Source organism: Lepisma saccharinum, chromosome 3 (genome assembly GCF_977018435.1).
Source record: "Lepisma saccharinum chromosome 3, izLepSacc3.1, whole genome shotgun sequence".
Lineage (NCBI taxonomy): Eukaryota > Metazoa > Arthropoda > Insecta > Zygentoma > Lepismatidae > Lepisma > Lepisma saccharinum.
In genome coordinates this window covers 29979201-29997904 of record NC_139231.1, presented here as the reverse complement: position 1 = coordinate 29997904, position 18704 = coordinate 29979201, and the positions used below count along the sequence as shown (strand labels likewise).

The 18704-nt window shown below is 40.7% G+C and overlaps 1 protein-coding gene across 1 annotated transcript in view; it reads right to left on the bottom strand.

Moving 5' to 3' along the window:
• Window positions 1-18704, bottom strand: part of unc-13 (protein unc13 homolog) — a 671187-nt gene that overhangs the window by 252083 nt on the left and 400400 nt on the right. The window lies entirely within an intron of this gene.

Here is an 18704-nt window from a genome sequence, read left to right as displayed (position 1 = left end):
TTATTTGAAACTTGGTCCTCTTGTCTTTGGTAAAATCTACATTGGACGTTGCGATGGCAACTCCAAGCCGAGAATTTTCCAAGCAAAGCACCTGATCCTTTCTCTGGAATAATAGACTTCACGGGAAAGAACCTTTTTACCGTAACCAAGGAAACCAGGAAAGGCGGAGTGGGAGGGGAGTTGCTTTAAACATGAAGATCCAAGCAACAAGGAAAACCCTAAGCGGAGGAAACTGTTTCCCTGATTACTTGTAATGAGAAGGAACTATACGAGGGTCGATCATTACATTGTGTACCTCATGTTAATGTGTGTTATTTGGGAGCACTATACGCTGGACGCGGGATAATAGACCTCAACGTAGACTGAAAAAGACAGCGTGTAACCGTTACCTATGTTGGGAAAAATTGGGCAAAGTGTGCTTTAAACACATCTTTTGTTGGTTGTAATGATCCTGAGAGATCATTCTCATTAGTAACGCTAATGTTTATTTACTCGGTGTATATGTAACCATTGTTATTAGGTTCAAAGTTATTTTATTTACGTGTTCAATGTTACATGTGTTAATACCTGCTTTGATAATTGTGTTTATCAGTAGTGATTTATTATTATTCTCTTAATAAGGCCCTGCGTGGTCGCAAAGAATATGTAATATTTCTTACAATTGTATATTAACGTTTAGCACACGTTTAATATTATAATATGTATTTATCGTTTGTGCCTTGAGCACGTAGTTCAATCGTCTGCCGTAGAGATGGCCTTGCCTGCTCTAGCACGGTTCCACGTAGTTCGCGTGAACGGCGCTAGAGGCGCTACCTGAACCGAGGCTATATAACCAGCCGCGGAGCAGATTTTCTTCAGTTGGCTTTCAGGTCGACTCACGATAAGATCTCTCTTACCAACTGACCCGGAAGAAAGGAGCGCTCCGCTCTTGCGAGAGGCCAAGCTTCTTAAAGAAGGAAGGAAGGAAGGAAGGAAGGTGCACTCCGCTCTTGCGAGAGGCTTAGCACCCGAGAAAAGCCGCACTCCGCCTTCCAGCGAGAGAGGTTGAACTCTGCCTTTGGCAAGAGAACCCACTCCACTTTCGAGTGAGAGATACCCACTCCGCTTATTGGCGAGAGAGAAAAACTCCACTTTAGAGTGAGAGGACCCGCTCCGCTTGTTGCGAGAGTTTTCCTCCCCCAATCAACCTGCGGTACCCCGCCAGGGAAGTGTGGCGTGGGGTTTCTAGGCAACCGCCCAGAAGGTAAATTACAGGTCAGAGAAATACTACGGTTATCGTGAGTGTGACCCTAATAGATGCCCCTTTGTTCCCCGAAAGCCAACAGTTCCCTGTAAAAGCCTGCAGCTATAGAAGTCGACGCTAGCAAAGGACTGCACTTCCTGACGTTTGTTGGAGCTAAGAATACAACCCCAGAGGAAAGCAGCAGCAGTGTATCTGTTCCAAGTTTACGGCAGTTTGCAGAAGCCATTCTCCCCCCATTGTGTGGCAATATATTGGCCAAGTGAGTGTAATATCCTACACGGGCGTGTGCTAAACTTACAACGTTTATAGTTGCATAAGTGTATCCAGCTACATTCATTAAACTTTCTCTAACGTTGGACAGTGTACTTATTCCCGATCCCTGAGTGAAATAGAGTCTCATACCACCGCTGGAGAAAAGGTTAGCATAATGGGTAAAACTTTGCAGAGCGTATGGTGCTACTGATTGGTCGTGGCCAAGTTAGTAGACTTGCATCCAGCTGACGTGCTCGTGTAGGTGTAGTAGGCACTTTTCTCGAGCAGGACGTTGCAAAGTTAATTGGCGCCATAACGTGGGGCCCGATTGTGAAAGTAGTGTGAGCGCCCTTGCAAAGTTAATTGGCGCTTACACCGTGGGGCCCGAAGTGAATATTCCCGAACTGTTAACATTACTGGCAAGTGCAACACTAGTGTGAACTGTTATCGGGAATACTAGTGGTGGTGTTAAACAGCTGGAAGCACCCTCTCAAAGTATTTTGCCGCTTTTAAAGTGGAGAACTTACGTGAAACCATGGACAGTGATAAAGCAGGCAAGACCCTACGAAGCAGATCTAAGAAGACAATGGAGGTAGAGACTGAATTTGCTTGCTGTAGGAACCAGGGAGAGCGAAAAGACTCATTCCAGTGTAGCCAGTGTCATAAAAATTTCCATTGGCACTGTGAAGGTAAACCAATGACTAATATAACTGAAGGTGAACTTTTGTGTCAGACGTGTTTATCAATGCCTTCCGTAACCTCCGATCCAGAGCCAAGTTTCTCTGCTCAGACTCCAGTAGCTCAAGGTTTACTAGACTGGTTGATGAAGGATAAAGAGGAAAGGAAAAATGAAAAGATTGAGGAAGAGAAACAGCGAAAAAAAGAAATGGCTGCAGCAGAAGAGAAAAGACAACTTGAGAAGCAAGAATTTGAAGAGAAAAGACAACTTGAGAAGCAAGAATTTGAAGAGAAAAGACAACTTGAGAAGCAAGAATTTGAAGAGAAAAGACTCCTAGAAGCTGCTGAAAGAAAGCAAGAGCTGCAAGAGCTTAAAACTATAATGCAGATTCAGGAAGAGAAAAGAGAACTTGAGAAGCGAGAATTTGAAGAGAAAAGAGAACTTGAAAAAAAAGAGTTGGAAGCTAGAAGACAAGAAGACTTGGAGATGTTTCAGAAATTAGTTGAAAGTCTAGAAGAAAAGAGAAATCAAGAGAAGGAGGAAGAAGATAAAAAGCGTAGAGGAGAATTACAGGAGGAAATGGGAAAAATAACTGTAAAGTTAAAAGAGTATGTTAGTGAAGCTGTAGAACCTTTAAGATCTTGGCAAAGTGAAATCATTAAACAAATCGGTTCTTACTTGGAGCTGGCCCAAGCTTTAGCTGAGAGAGAAAAGAATAGTGAACTACATGAGGAGAAGGTGAGAAATATTGAAAACACAGTAGAGTCCATTCAGGCTTCTGTTCAAGTGTTAAATGACAGAACTGAAGTCATAGAAAGAGAAGTCCAAAAGCAGCATGAAGTTATTGAAGTTGCCACTTCCACTCTTCGGGATGAAGTTGAGAGGACAACTGTAGATAAGATTAAAAATCTTCAAGTACAAAATCAGAAACTGGAAGTAAGCTTAAGGCGGGAATTACAAGAACAAACTGGACTATTTGTTAGAAGAGTGGACGACTTGCAGGTGCAGTTCCAAAATTTAAAAATTCAGCCTGAGCTTACTCATGGGATAAGTTCTCCTATAGTGACTCCAGATAGAAGCTTAAATCCCGAAGCAGAATCATTTGAATTTCCAGCTACAGTGCGAAACCCATTCTGTATTACAGATAAAGACCGACTAGAACGGAGAAAGAGACCTCGTGATGGTGATAGTTCAGATGAATACCCTCCAAGGCGAAAGTCGCACTTTAAGATGCCCAGAATGGCAGATATCGCTCATATACCTAAATTTAAAGGCGATATAGAAGCACAATCTGCTGAGAAATATCTCCGAGAGCTCAATGTTAGCTTCGAGCTCATGCAGGTACCTGAACACTATCGGCTTGAATTACTTCCCCGAGTTTTTACTGGAAAGGCAGAACATTGGTTAGCCGGCAACATGGATAACTTTGTTGATTATACAGATTTCTGTGATAGGTTCAGAGAAGAGTTTGCCTCTAAGAAAGCTAAGCAAAGGCAATTGGCGGCTGTCAGAAATCGAAAGTATTCTCGATTGGTGTATGAAAACATGGAAAGCTTTGCTTGGAGTGTTTACGCTGCATACAGGAATCTGGCGGAGAATTTCAGTGAAAGTGAAGTTCTTAACTTAATTATTGGACAATTGTCTTATCGGATGAGAAGCCTTTGTCTAGCCCATGCTCCTAGGACAGTGTATGAACTAACTCAGTTTTTGAAAGACTTTGACATCTACGATGAACCAGAGCCTTGGAAAAACAAAGAGGATTCACGAGTAAAGGAAGTTAATGGAGCTAAAAATTTTAAGGTAAGAAACATCGAAACTAGACCTACTGGAAGAGAAGGCACTAATGGTAGGCCTTGGAGATATAATAGAGGGGGTGCACGATATGGTAATACTCGAAATGTTGGTCAGAGAAATGCTTTCCTAAGAAACCGTAACCAAGGTAGGAGGTCACCAGGACCTAGAGAAAATAACCAAAACTCTGATGTTCCTAATTCTACTAGACCAAATCCTTCTCGAAACTTGGAAAGGCCTCCTGAGATAAGAGATGACCTGACATCTGAACAGGAGGAGGCTATTGATACGGCTCGTGAGTTCCATCAGAATCAAAGGTCCCAATATTGTCAAACAAACTAGGACCTTGTCTTCTTGCTTCGTTCCCATTTAGGCAAGGGGCTTCGAAGGAGCGACTAATTTCAACTACAAGAGATGTTCAAGAGTTACAAGTTAATTTCCAGTTAACAGAGACAGAAGAAAGTTGGTTACAACAAGAGTTGAAATCTGCACGTGAGTCCAGAACTAAATACAGATCTCCTATTATTCAGGCCAAACTAATGGACATTTTGGTGAATTGTGTTATTGACACAGGTAGTGAGTGCTCAATCCTTAGTCATTCGGTGTGGACTAAGTTAGTGGAAAAAGTTCCAGGCATACGAATTCAAAAAGTACCAGAGGTAAGGTTGGTTGATTTCTCTGGAAGTCACAGGAAACGAGTTTATGGAAGTCGTAGTGTTGAATTGGAAATTGGTGGAATGAATTTCAGCACAGAAGTGTTTATCCTCAGAGGTTTCGGAACGGACCTTCTATTAGGAATGCCTTTTCTTAAGCAGCATGAAGCTGAGATTAGCTTCAAAGATAATAAAGTAATTTTATACTTCGGAAGGACTCCTGAACATGAAGAGGGAAATCCCTTAAATATAGATATAGTACGCTACGTCCAAAGGATCCAAGAAGAGGATGATGAATGGATGAATAGCCCTGAGGACCTCAAAGAGAAGGTCGAAGCTATAAATATATTGAATGATTCCCAAAAGCAGGGGTTGTTTGAAGTGTTGCTACGCTATTTGGAGGTGTTTTCTGAAAGACCAGGAACGATGGAAACTGCTGAATGTGAAATTATGTTGAAAACTTCTGAACCTGTCCACCGGGCTCCATATCCGGTACCACTTTCCAAGAGAAAGCCTTTGGAAAAAGAATTAAATCTATGGAAGACTTGGAATATCATTCAACCTTCCGTCTCTCCCTACCTGAATCCTTTACTGGTTGTCGACAAGCCTGACGGAAGCGTAAGACCGTGTTTAGATTTTCGGCAGCTTAATGCTATCATGATTATACCAAAAAGTTCAGTTCAACCCATTGACGAGAGTCTTCAAAGATTCAAAGGTTCTCGATATTTTACCAGTTTGGACCTGTCCTCTGGATATCTACAAATTCCTTTAAAACCTGAGTGCAGAAAGTATACTGCCTTTTCTTATAAAGGTCGGCAGTACGAATTTTTGAAGATGCCTTATGGCCTGTCTAATGCTGTTTCAACTTTTGTTTCGGTAATGCATAAAGTTTTTGGCCCCGAGACTGAAGAATATCTAACTGTATACATTGATGATCTTCTAATTTTTGATGCAGATTTTCAATCTCATTTGAGGCATATTGAAAAGGTCCTCCATAGATTGGAAGAAGTGGGTCTCAAAGTTAAATTAAGAAAATGTCATTTCGTAAAGGGAGAACTAGTATATCTCGGACATCTCATCTCTGGAGACACAATTAAGGTAGATCCCAAGAAAAACGAAGCCATCCTTAAGTTCCCTCAACCTAAATGTAGGAAAGACGTTAGAAAATTTTTGGGATTGGCTAACTGGCGAAGGAAGTTTATTAAAAACTTTTCGGCAAAGACAGAACCACTAGTGAAGCTATTATCCAAGGCTTGTAAATGGACTTGGAATCAAGATCAAGAAACAGCTTTTAACCAGCTCAAAGAAGAATTAGTTGGTGCCTCAGCCTTAGCTCAACCTAATCTGAACCAAGAATTTTGCATTCAGAGTGATGCCTCTACTAAAGGTCTTGGTTGCATACTGTTTCAAGAAGAAGGAAGTGAAAAATCCATCATCCAATATGCTAGCCGAAAGCTAAAGGATAATGAGATGCACTATTCTATTCACGAGTTAGAATGCTTGGCAATATTATTTGGTGTAAATAAATTTGAAATTTATTTAAAAGGAAGACACTTTAAAATCTACACAGATCATAGAGGTCTAATTTGGCTACAAAATTCCAAGAACTGGAACTGTCGCCTTACTAGGTGGTCATTAAAATTACAATCTTACTCTTTCGAAATAATTTACATTAAAGGAAAGGATAATGTAATTCCCGATGTACTCAGTAGGTATCCAGCAGAGGATAACCATATAGAAGAGAATTCCAAGTTTTTTCATGTAAATTACATATGGCAAGAACGAGAAGAGCTAGAGAATGCTGAGAATTGGACCAAAGCACAAGAAACTGATAATTTTTGTCAGCCTATCATTAAGCTTCTAAACCAAAACTCCCAAGAAGACTCTCCTTTAGAGGCCAAGTTGCGAAAATTATACCAAGTTCATGGGAACTTATTGTTCAGAAAGACTTCTGGTGACGAAATTTCGTGGAAATTATGTGTTCCTGAGCAATTTAAAACCAAAGTTATAAAAGACAACCATGATGAGCAAGGACATTTTGGGTTGGGAAAAACTCTTAAAAGGGTTAAACTCCGATACTTTTGGCCAAAGTTAAAGCAAGATATAGCTAGGCATATCAGAGACTGTCTTACTTGTGCTAAAACTAAAATGGATAAGTTGGGCATTCTTAAGGAAAAACTCCACATTAGTCAAAAGGAGCCTCATGAACTATTGTCAATTGATTTAATAGGTCAATTACCTATCTCACAAGGTTATCAGTATATACTATCCCTTGTGGATGTAGGTACCAAGTTCGTATCAGTTTATCCATTACGTCGTGGAACTGCCAGAGAAGTAGTAAATGTAATGGAAAGAGGTTTCTTTACACATTTCCCTAAAGTAAAAGCCATCTTATCCGACAGAGGGACTCAGTTTACGTCACACATATGGAAGGAATACCTTGACGGCAAGCAAATCAAATATTTCTTCACTACAGCTTACCACCCCAGTAGTAACTCCATAGAGAGAATGAACCAAGAAATAGTCAGACTGCTTAGACTGTTTTGCCATAGTGAACATCAGCGTTGGTCAAAACATTTAACAGACATTTCATGGTTGCTGAACAATTCTGTGTCAGAAGTTACTGGATATGCTCCTTCGGAATTATTCTTTAACCGACCGGTGCCCAATGAAGTGCTGGACCATTTCACCTGGCCCAGTGACGAAGCTGACGCCCAAATTACCAATTGGAACCAAAAGTTATTCCTCGCTAAGACCCGTGAGAGAAGAAAGTGTGAAAAACGCAAGTTTAAAACTAAAGGACATGCCCGGGAATTACGCGAAAGTGACTTAGTGTTAGTGAGAAATCACAAGCTTAGCTCTAGAAAGACTAGAACTATAGCTAAGCTTTTCGAGGTGTTCATCGGCCCTTTCATTGCCACTGACCTTCGAAACAACACTGCCTTGCTGGTTCATCCCAAGACGAAGCAAAGTGTGGATCGAGTGAACTTCGATAATCTGCGCCTATTTCAGTGTTCCCCCGGACGGAGAAGTGAAATACTAGGGGAGATCAATGTGTGTTAAGTGTTCAAAAAAAAATTTTTTCAGAAATTTGGAATTTGAATTAAGAACTTGAACTTAAATTTCTTCAAAAATTTTCCCCCAGGAGAGGGGCATTTGTAATGATCCTGAGAGATCATTCTCATTAGTAACGCTAATGTTTATTTACTCGGTGTATATGTAACCATTGTTATTAGGTTCAAAGTTATTTTATTTACGTGTTCAATGTTACATGTGTTAATACCTGCTTTGATAATTGTGTTTATCAGTAGTGATTTATTATTATTCTCTTAATAAGGCCCTGCGTGGTCGCAAAGAATATGTAATATTTCTTACAATTGTATATTAACGTTTAGCACACGTTTAATATTATAATATGTATTTATCGTTTGTGCCTTGAGCACGTAGTTCAATCGTCTGCCGTAGAGATGGCCTTGCCTGCTCTAGCACGGTTCCACGTAGTTCGCGTGAACGGCGCTAGAGGCGCTACCTGAACCGAGGCTATATAACCAGCCGCGGAGCAGATTTTCTTCAGTTGGCTTTCAGGTCGACTCACGATAAGATCTCTCTTACCAACTGACCCGGAAGAAAGGAGCGCTCCGCTCTTGCGAGAGGCCAAGCTTCTTAAAGAAGGAAGGAAGGAAGGAAGGAAGGTGCACTCCGCTCTTGCGAGAGGCTTAGCACCCGAGAAAAGCCGCACTCCGCCTTCCAGCGAGAGAGGTTGAACTCTGCCTTTGGCAAGAGAACCCACTCCACTTTCGAGTGAGAGATACCCACTCCGCTTATTGGCGAGAGAGAAAAACTCCACTTTAGAGTGAGAGGACCCGCTCCGCTTGTTGCGAGAGTTTTCCTCCCCCAATCAACCTGCGGTACCCCGCCAGGGAAGTGTGGCGTGGGGTTTCTAGGCAACCGCCCAGAAGGTAAATTACAGGTCAGAGAAATACTACGGTTATCGTGAGTGTGACCCTAATAGATGCCCCTTTGTTCCCCGAAAGCCAACAGTTCCCTGTAAAAGCCTGCAGCTATAGAAGTCGACGCTAGCAAAGGACTGCACTTCCTGACGTTTGTTGGAGCTAAGAATACAACCCCAGAGGAAAGCAGCAGCAGTGTATCTGTTCCAAGTTTACGGCAGTTTGCAGAAGCCATTCTCCCCCCATTGTGTGGCAATATATTGGCCAAGTGAGTGTAATATCCTACACGGGCGTGTGCTAAACTTACAACGTTTATAGTTGCATAAGTGTATCCAGCTACATTCATTAAACTTTCTCTAACGTTGGACAGTGTACTTATTCCCGATCCCTGAGTGAAATAGAGTCTCATACCACCGCTGGAGAAAAGGTTAGCATAATGGGTAAAACTTTGCAGAGCGTATGGTGCTACTGATTGGTCGTGGCCAAGTTAGTAGACTTGCATCCAGCTGACGTGCTCGTGTAGGTGTAGTAGGCACTTTTCTCGAGCAGGACGTTGCATGGTAGAGCCGAATTCGGTGTGAGCAAACGGTTTTGATTATGACCTTGAGGAGTAAAATTTCTCCCCAGTCTGGAATCGAACTCAGATCTCCTTCATTGCAAAGTGAGAGCGGTAACTATGAAGTGGACCCTACCTTTAATTACCAATATCACTGAAAATATGTTCTGTCGTAGAAGTCTGTGGAGAAAGCGAACGAAAACGAGACCACTGCGCAAGTATAGTGACCAAAATCAAAATAACCTTCCTCCAGAAACCTTCGCACATCTATACCTCCATTCCTTCAGCTCGGCCCACGGTGAAGTCTGTTCTGCTCCACCCCTCCTTCCCTATGATGGTCACGACACGCTGCTCTCCACAGGTTATTTTGCTTGTGGTCTCACTGCAGTGAGTCGAGAGGGCTCGACCAATGCCCTATTTGCTCCACAGACTCCTGGGACAGACTGTAAGGAATGGTTTCTTCCGTAAATTCTTCGGTGAAGTGAATTCTCGAATGCATGCGTCCGCAATTAACCAACTGTTTTCACGCTCAACAAAACCAATTCTGCACTAAAACTACTATACCCCGTTCCAGGAAGTGGGGCAACCGCGCATAACGGTAGAGAAGGGAAGAAAGCGAGCGAGCGGAGCAAAACAGGGCGCGCTGCTGCAAACAGCTGGTAATGGCAGGCGCGTTACCTCTCCATGCAATCCCTTTCCCTCTCACGCGTTCATTGGTCGAACCGTCTCCAGTCACTACTTGCGCAGAGGACTTGTTTTCGTTCGTTTGGTCTGCAACGCCAAGGGTCCCGGGTTCGAATCCCGCTCGGGCTTGGTTGTTTGTGAATGTCCATTCATCAATTTCATAATTTCATCACTCATCCCCATCTTTCAGACTAAATTTGGCATTGTTTATACCACATTTTCTATAGTCTATTACTCCTACGATATGCATTGCCGTCAAGGACATCTGCAGGAGTTTTTCTCACGGGGGGAGGGGGGGACAGAGTAATATTTCATATTTGCCCCTGAGTTATAGAACTTGTATTTTATATTTTATTATTATTATTATTATTATTATTATTATTATTATTATTATTATTAACATCATCATTAATTATTATTATTTAAATATCATAAAATTGAAATTGACTGCAAATACCTTGACGCTGTCGACAAATTCCGACTTGAGTCCAGTATTTAAATAGGAACTGGATTCGCCTTGCCTCTATCCAGAAACATCTACCATTTTGGTAATGAACAATTCTTAATCTTTTTGTACTTTTTCACGATGCATAGATATCAAACAGAAACCACTTAATTACCGTCATGGAACTTATGATCCATCTTTAAACATGTCAAAGGCTATTGTATAAAAAATAAATTCAAAACGATGGCGGGTGAATATTCACGTTAGATGCCGACTTGGGGAAATGATTTCCGTCTTTTCGGGACCCTGAACAAACGAAAAATTTAAAAGGATCATATTTGCAACTGGTTAATTAATAATTGGTATTTTTTGAGCTGAAAGGGTAAGACAATTGAAATTAACTGTTATTTATTTAAAAAACTAAATATGCTGACCAAGGCAGTAATTTATTTTATTAAAAACATAAACTAAACGTAACGTTTCAACCCTCTAGCAAGGTCTTCTTCAGACTCTGTATCAAGTACAAAAGTAACAAGATACAAAAACAGGGCCTTATATATACACACAAACATTACTCCCTCCAGACTATTTAGAAAGTTGTTTGGAACTTTCTAGGAGGTGACCTCCTAGAAAGTTCCAAACAACTTTCTAAATAGTCTGGAGGGAGTAATGTTTGTGTATATATAAGGCCCTGTTTTTGTATCTTGTTACTTTTGTACTTGATACAGAGTCTGAAGAAGACCTTGCTAGAGGGTTGAAACGTTACGTTTAGTTTATGTTTTTAATAAAATAAATTACTGCCTTGGTCAGCATATTTAGTTTTTCATAATCATGGAAACAAGGCTTAATGGTGTTATAATTGTTATTTATTTCGGAAGTGTACAAACAATCACTTAAAGCGGGAGGGAATAGTGCGTAGAACTCGAGATTTTTACCACGTCCGTAAATTTCGAAAGTTTCCCGTGCCGAAAGTTGTCCGGAAGTGGCTAATCTTTTCAGTCCCAAGCGACAGGATTGTAAGAATTTGCCATTTCAATCCCGTCCCGACCAAAAAATTTCGTCCTGTACATCCCTAGGTGATAGGTGTAGTACGTCTCCACATTGGTAGAATGTCTCTACATTGGTGTAGTATGTCTCCACATTGGAAGAATGTCTCCACATTGGTGTAGTATGTCTCCACATTGGAAGAATGTCTCCACATTGGTGTAGTATGTTTCCACATTGGAAGAATGTCTCCACATTGGTGTAGTATGTCTCCACATTGGAAGAATGTCTCCACATTGGTGTAGTATGTCTCCACATTGGAAGAATGTCTCCACATTGGTGTAGTATGTTTCCACATTGGAAGAATGTCTCCACATTGGTGTAGTATGTCTCCACATTGGTGTAGTATGTTTCCACATTGGAAGAATGTCTCCACATTGGTGTAGTATGTCTCCACATTGGAAGAATGTCTCCACATTGGTGTAGTATGTTTCCACATTGGAAGAATGTCTCCACATTGGTGTAGTATGTCTCCACATTGAAAAAATGTCTCCACATTGGTGTAGTATGTTTCCACATTGGAAGAATGTCTCCACATTGGTGTAGTATGTCTCCACATTGGAAGAATGTCTCCACATTGGTGTAGTATGTCTCCACATTGGAAGAATGTCTCCACATTGGTGTAGTATGTTTCCACATTGGAAGAATGTCTCCACATTGGTGTAGTATGTCTCCACATTGGTGTAGTATGTTTCCACATTGGAAGAATGTCTCCACATTGGTGTAGTATGTCTCCACATTGGAAGAATGTCTCCACATTGGTGTAGTATGTTTCCACATTGGAAGAATGTCTCCACATTGGTGTAGTATGTCTCCACATTGAAAAAATGTCTCCACATTGGTGTAGTATGTTTCCACATTGGAAGAATGTCTCCACATTGGTGTAGTATGTCTCCACATTGGAAGAATGTCTCCACATTGGTGTAGTATGTTTCCACATTGGAAGAATGTCTCCACATTGGTGTAGTATGTCTCCACATTGGAAGAATGTCTCCACATTGGTGTAATATGTCTCCACATTGGAAGAATGTAGGTGTGATATGTATGTATGTTTCAAGTTCTTTATTTGTGTACATTTTCTCCACTTTACTTTCTTGTTAACCCCGTTAGGTAAGGTTAGGTTAGGTTAGGTAAGGTTAGGTAAGGTTTGCATACAAAAAAGGTGTATGTTTTATTTACCTAACTTAACCTAACCTAACCTACCGTGGTTCACAATGACGTATCGAGAATAAATGTGGAGACATACGGCCGTGATTAAATGGTGGAGACATACTACTTATTCTAATGGCTGTGGTGAAAACGTTCTGTCCTTATTTTGTTCGACATGGCAGTAATTGGTATCACCTGCAGTCTGTAAATCACAGAAAACAGTATGATTTGTAATAAAATATCAGCACTCGGATTACATTGTCTTTTCTCAGATATCTCAGGGGTGTAACTTGGGCCCTCCCCCTCTTGCGGGCGCCTATGATTACTGTATGAGATATTTTCGCCACTCTTCTACGTTTGTGGATAAATGTTTACGTTCATGTATCCATGAACTTAACAATAGAAGATAAACTAAGAAAAAGCAAATCCTTAGAAGTGATTCGTACCCAGGCTCACAATACTTACAAATAATGCAGTCAGCCTAGGTGACGCATTTAAAATGCATTTGTATTTCCGCGATATCATGACATTGTTTGATGTGCTGATCAGTATATTTCGAAAAATAGGTAATTCCCCAGTTACAAACAAGAGCCGGGAAACAACAGTAATCATTAATTAAATGCACGAAACAAGAATATATTTTTCAGGCAGATGCATCATTTCTGTATAGTAAACAATCGAGAATCGAAATGCATGTTTTGTGCTCGGAAAAATAAGTTTCATCGGTGCGGGATGTCGATTGGGAAGTTTGCAATTTGCATGTTTTCGACATTTCCGCCATCTACTTAAAATTCATGACATTGGCTCACCCCTCCCCCCATGCCCCTTCTCACTTCGATCCAATTTTGTATGCATTTGTGAATTTACGTTCACGCTCTGTAGAAGCGGAGGGGCAGAGCAATATTTTATCGGAAAAGAAACAACGACAGGAAAGAGCAATGTTTGGTTTATTTTGGAGGAAAATTAACGTGTTTTTTTGTAGCAAAAAAGCTAAAAGTCTTGCGCACCAAAATTATCGACCATCCTGGCTTAAAAGTATACTATGGATCTTATGCACTTTGGAGACCATTGCCCCCAAGCGAGAGTACCTTTGCCCAGTGCTATAGTCCCAAAATTTGCATAGGGTCCTATAGGCTAAGTTTCATGAAACATTAAGTGGAGAGCATGTTTCCATTAACTTTGGATTATGGTTCCATTGAATTAACTTCTACAAAAAAAATCCATTCATGGTGGAATACTAATACTAATATACCCACAATTGGCATGAAAGAGGCATGCTACAATAGAGAAAGCATTTTTTAAATAAAAAAAACATGAAATTCATATTTCAATGATTGCATTTAAACGTAAAGGCTACAGTAGCATTTTATAGGCTACAGTACACCATGTTATTGTATTTTAGTCTCTTGATTTTGATTTCGTGAACTATTAGTTTATATTCTGGTTAATTACACTAAAAACGAAAAACTTGTTAAAATACGTATATAAAAGAAATAATGAACAGAAAAAATAAGAATTATATTTTTTATCGTTCTTCCCGTGTTTAAAACTGAAATATGCCCACGCGATCGCCCCTCCCAACTGCTAGTTTATATATATATATATATATATATGTATGTGTGTGTGTGTGTGTGTGTGTGTGCCTGATACACCAAGTTTAACAGGTTTGAGATTTTTTTGAAAGTTTGATTTAAGGCCATTTTGTGCTAAGCCAATCGGAATTGGTCCTACAGTTTGGATTTGTATCCAAAGCACTGTTTCTCAAAATGGGATCGAACCAGAGGACCCTTGAGAGAATAGTTTTTTGCTATTCTTTGCTTATTTACTTTACTCCTCATCTGATCGTTCAGTTTGCCATGGCAATGGGGGAATTATGATAACAACATACAATAACCATGTATTCTAGCCAAGATATTTATGTTTGCATAGGAATTCTTTAATCTATAAAGCATGAAAGTCAGGTCGGTTCCTGTTTACAGTACTATATATTGTTTATATAAAACAGTGCAACTGTAGCATAGATTTGTAACTGTAACTTCTGGAACCGCCACTGAATATGCATCTATTGTTGCTTTCAATGATAAGAACGTTTATAGTCCACCACGAACTGTTGAAGAAAAAAATATATAACATTATTGAGACTATCCCATAGGGCTCACTGGATACTTCAACATCTCAAGTCGCCAAATTTCTATATAGGTTTTGATAACAAAAGGCAGATCTCATATTACTCAAGTTCTGCGCAAAGAGACCAACACAAAGCTAGCTAAAGATTTGCATTTCTACAAAATTATGACACTAGCCAAATAATGACTATAGGATGCTGACGTGCATAAAGTATTCATACCTTCGCCCCTTCTCAAACTGTAAGTATTTGACCGTAATAGGCTCACTGGTGTAACGACGCAATTGCATAAATATAAACGAAAGTAGAAGGGGTCTATCCATATTTTAACAGAAAGTATGCGCTAATGAGTAAGATTAACCAGAAGGTATTCAACGTATACCTTCGACTACAGCGCTTGAAAGTAAATTAAAAATGAAATAGATATGGTTTCATGTATGACAATAATACATAATTATTGTTTGAGGTATGTGTAATGAATACATTATTGAATATGAAGTATGTAAGTTGAATGTGCGACCTGTATAATGAATGTGTGGTATAAACCACGCGTTTACTTCGTTAACGTCGAAGAACTGAAGTATGCCGCCGCCACGAACGTGGGTGGGGATAAACAACGGGCGAGTTGTTTTCGTCCAATCACACTCAACCTTCAGCCAATGGGCGCAGCTGTCATTCTGCTCGTCTACTCCACGTGGAGTCTGTCACATGACTGCGGATACGCTGTTGCAGTACTTTCCAACTTCAATGTGGAGACCGTGGGAAGGTGCTTCTGCGCGGAGGGACATGGTGGCGTAGAGTAGATGTGTTGCAACACTGTGCGTTGAATGTGATTGTTGCAGCTGGTGGACGCGCTCCGTGGACTTCAAAGCCAGCCGATCGTTAACGTAGCTAGCGCGTCGATTATATTGCTACGATTTGCTGAACTTTCACCTTCAATCATTGGCCATTGCCGATGGCATAATTGTAAAGTTGTGGCGTTGCAATCAAGGGGTCCAGGGTACGATCACCGGTGGAGGATCGTAGTGGTTCAGATCTCACTTTGAACTGTAGGTCCAGTCCCAATTGACCCATTAGGTGCATAAAGTAAACTACTTAAAAATCAACTCTTTCAATTACTTTACTAAGAAATATTTGTTGTGTGATTTGGGACGCTGAAAGTGATATCCAACTGACACGTCGCTGGAAGCGCCATTTGCTTTATTGCACATGACGTTTTTGGTGTCATTATAAATTATATAACTTTTGCTTAGCACATGCCATAGTACGTCAAAAGCTGATTTAGTATAAGCAAGTGAGGTGTAAAAGGTGATTTTTCACGTACGCATCCAAATGCAAACTCCTCTTCCACGTAGTACATCCTGTACTGCATATTGCGCGTGGAGCCGCAGCCAGCATAATCAACTTTGGGAATAGTTTTGTGCTTGCCTATGTGTGATTGTACTTATCCTTGCATCAATTTTATCTTATAACTTTTCATCCACATTTTCACGGTTAGCTACAAGCGGCAGAAAAGCAGTCAATCAAGTATAACAATGTTGCCAACACAAGGAGAAAATAACCAGGCTGCACATTTTTTAAATCACCTTCATAATTTTAACTGCCTTTCTAAAGGGCTGTTTACACCCCTTTTTAACCTTAAGGCAAGGGTTTTAGATAAGGGATTTTTCCTTATATACTTAGAAGGATGGATAATGTCCATACGTGTCGAAGCAACAACATTTTTTAAAAAAACTCGATCAATCAATCAATCCTTAAATACAGGGTACTTAAAAAAAAACATATTTTCACAACGCCATGGCTTTTTATACATGAACAGCAACGAAAAGTCTCCACGTTTCATTTAATCCACTTCCATTTCATTTCAAGTTGGTAAAAATGGCAACGTATGTGGAAAATGGATCTTGTGTGATGGAGTGTTCAAAGACAAACATGTCAACGTGGGGGTAAAGGACGCTTCGGACAAGTTCCCGGGCAAGAGGCAGTTCACATGAATGAAACTTTCCGAGTTTTCCGTTCCATTAATGTATAGTATTACATTGCAATTTATTAACGAGTTGTAGCATTCTGTTTTAATGGTTGTTCCATGCTCGATGTGTTTGTGAAGACATCAATTTATTAAAGCAGGAAATTCCTAAAGTTTTTCCATTATGCTGGCAAATGCTACTTGAGCGTCGCGAGGCATTTCGCAGGGGGGTCGAACTCACGTCGTCCCGCTTAACACAGAGGTCTATCCTAACAGGGAAGGAAGTTTTATTTATTTACAAGGTCTTGGTGAGGTTCCTTGTGAATAAGTCAAAGGGTTGATTTATGCAAGGGAGATAGTGGGAGACGGGATTGAAGAAAGAGAGTGTGGATCTCATTCAGCTGTCCCCAACTCAGTTGAGCAAGCAAGAGGAATGGCAGAAGAAAAGGAAATACCCCTCCCCGACCTATTACCACCCTGACAGGAAAGGAATTAGTTCCCGCAAATGCAAGCGGGGGATTTCCCGCGGGGATGCGATCGGATCTAGCACCAAACTTCTCTCGGGCTTTGCCTCCAGTACTAGATAACAGGGAGTGGCAGGATTTCTTCTTCAATAGAGCCCCCTTTCCCCAGGATCACCCCCAGGCCAGAGGAGGGACCGTTAACCCTTAAGTTACTTTAAGCCTTGGGTTATTTATCAAACGTATCTCGGGAAAGATCTGCCGGAAGGTAAATCAAAAAGTAAGGTAACTTTTCTTCGGAAACTTCACATTCTAATTCCTGTCGTGTGCTGCTTTCCCGAAACAAATCTGAGATCTTTCCGAAACTAAGAAATATGTAGAATTGTGATTTTGTTATACAGGGTGTCCACAAATATCATCCATGGTTAAAAACAGAAATGGTGCCGCTATGGATCGTCATGCGTACATGGATCATGTCACGCAGCAGGCATCTAGTTGATGTTCTCACTCACGTCACACCCGGAGGCAGCAGTGACGCGTAGTAGCAAGTGTTCCATGTTCTCAGGCGGCGAGGCCACAAAGACATCGCATGTACCACAAAATGAGCGTATCAATAGGCAGTCTCGTTAATTTGCCTTTCCTCTAATCACATGAGTACCCACCTCCTCTCCTGAACTTTAGTGTAGCATTTCACAATTGATGTGTCAGTAGGTGACTTAAAGAAACAACAACAAAATAAACCTGCCGTCTGAAGACACTATACAGCCACGTCACTCCTTTTCTTGGCGAATTTCGCGACGCAACAGCGGGACCACCGCCATTTTGATAACACTCGCTTGGGGTACCACCTACTGCCCTCATCCACAATGAGACATACCGTGACAGTCAAAATGGAAATTCAGTGAGCAGTTCTTTCTCATGACATCAATATGCAGCGCATATAATTCGGGACTAAGTAATTATCATGTTTAAAACCAATTGCGCTGTATTTTGCGGCCTAAAATCTTACAAAGACTCGGTGCACAATGGACCATATTAGTGGTGACGTCACGAGTAGACAACCAGTCATGTGGCTTTGCTCCATACAATAGCATTGAATTTTCCATCACAAGGGGTAACTTTTAAAATTCTGACAGCAGTCGTGAAACAAAAAAGTGATGTGTATCCTACATCAATGTAAAAATGAGATTTCAGAGAATATGTCGACATATTACACACACCTCGCAGAGGATAGGGTAAAGAATAACTAGAGAAAGGAAATCGGGTGTTATTAAACAAAATCAAGTCATTCCTTTTCTGAACTGCCGTGATTGCTGCTCCAGTGCCTGCAAAATATTACCAAACTACCTTCCTTTAAACCCACACACATTATACACACACACACACACACACACACACACACACACACAGTGTGTCCGTAAAATAAAGGTGGGGTTTTGAACAATCATAGGTTTTGGAACAAAGCATGGTAGAGAGATGAACGATACGTCAAAGCAAAACGAAGCTCTCCAAGTTTCTTACCTGTTCAGTAGACTTCGATGTGTGAACCCTTAGTTGCCCTGCAGACGTCAAAACAATATTCAGACTCTTCCCATACACGGCAGAGAATATGCGGCGTGATAGACGGAACAGTTTCAGTGATCCTTGCTTTTAAATGGTACAAATTTCGAACTTGACAGGAAAACACTTGTGTTTTGACATAACCC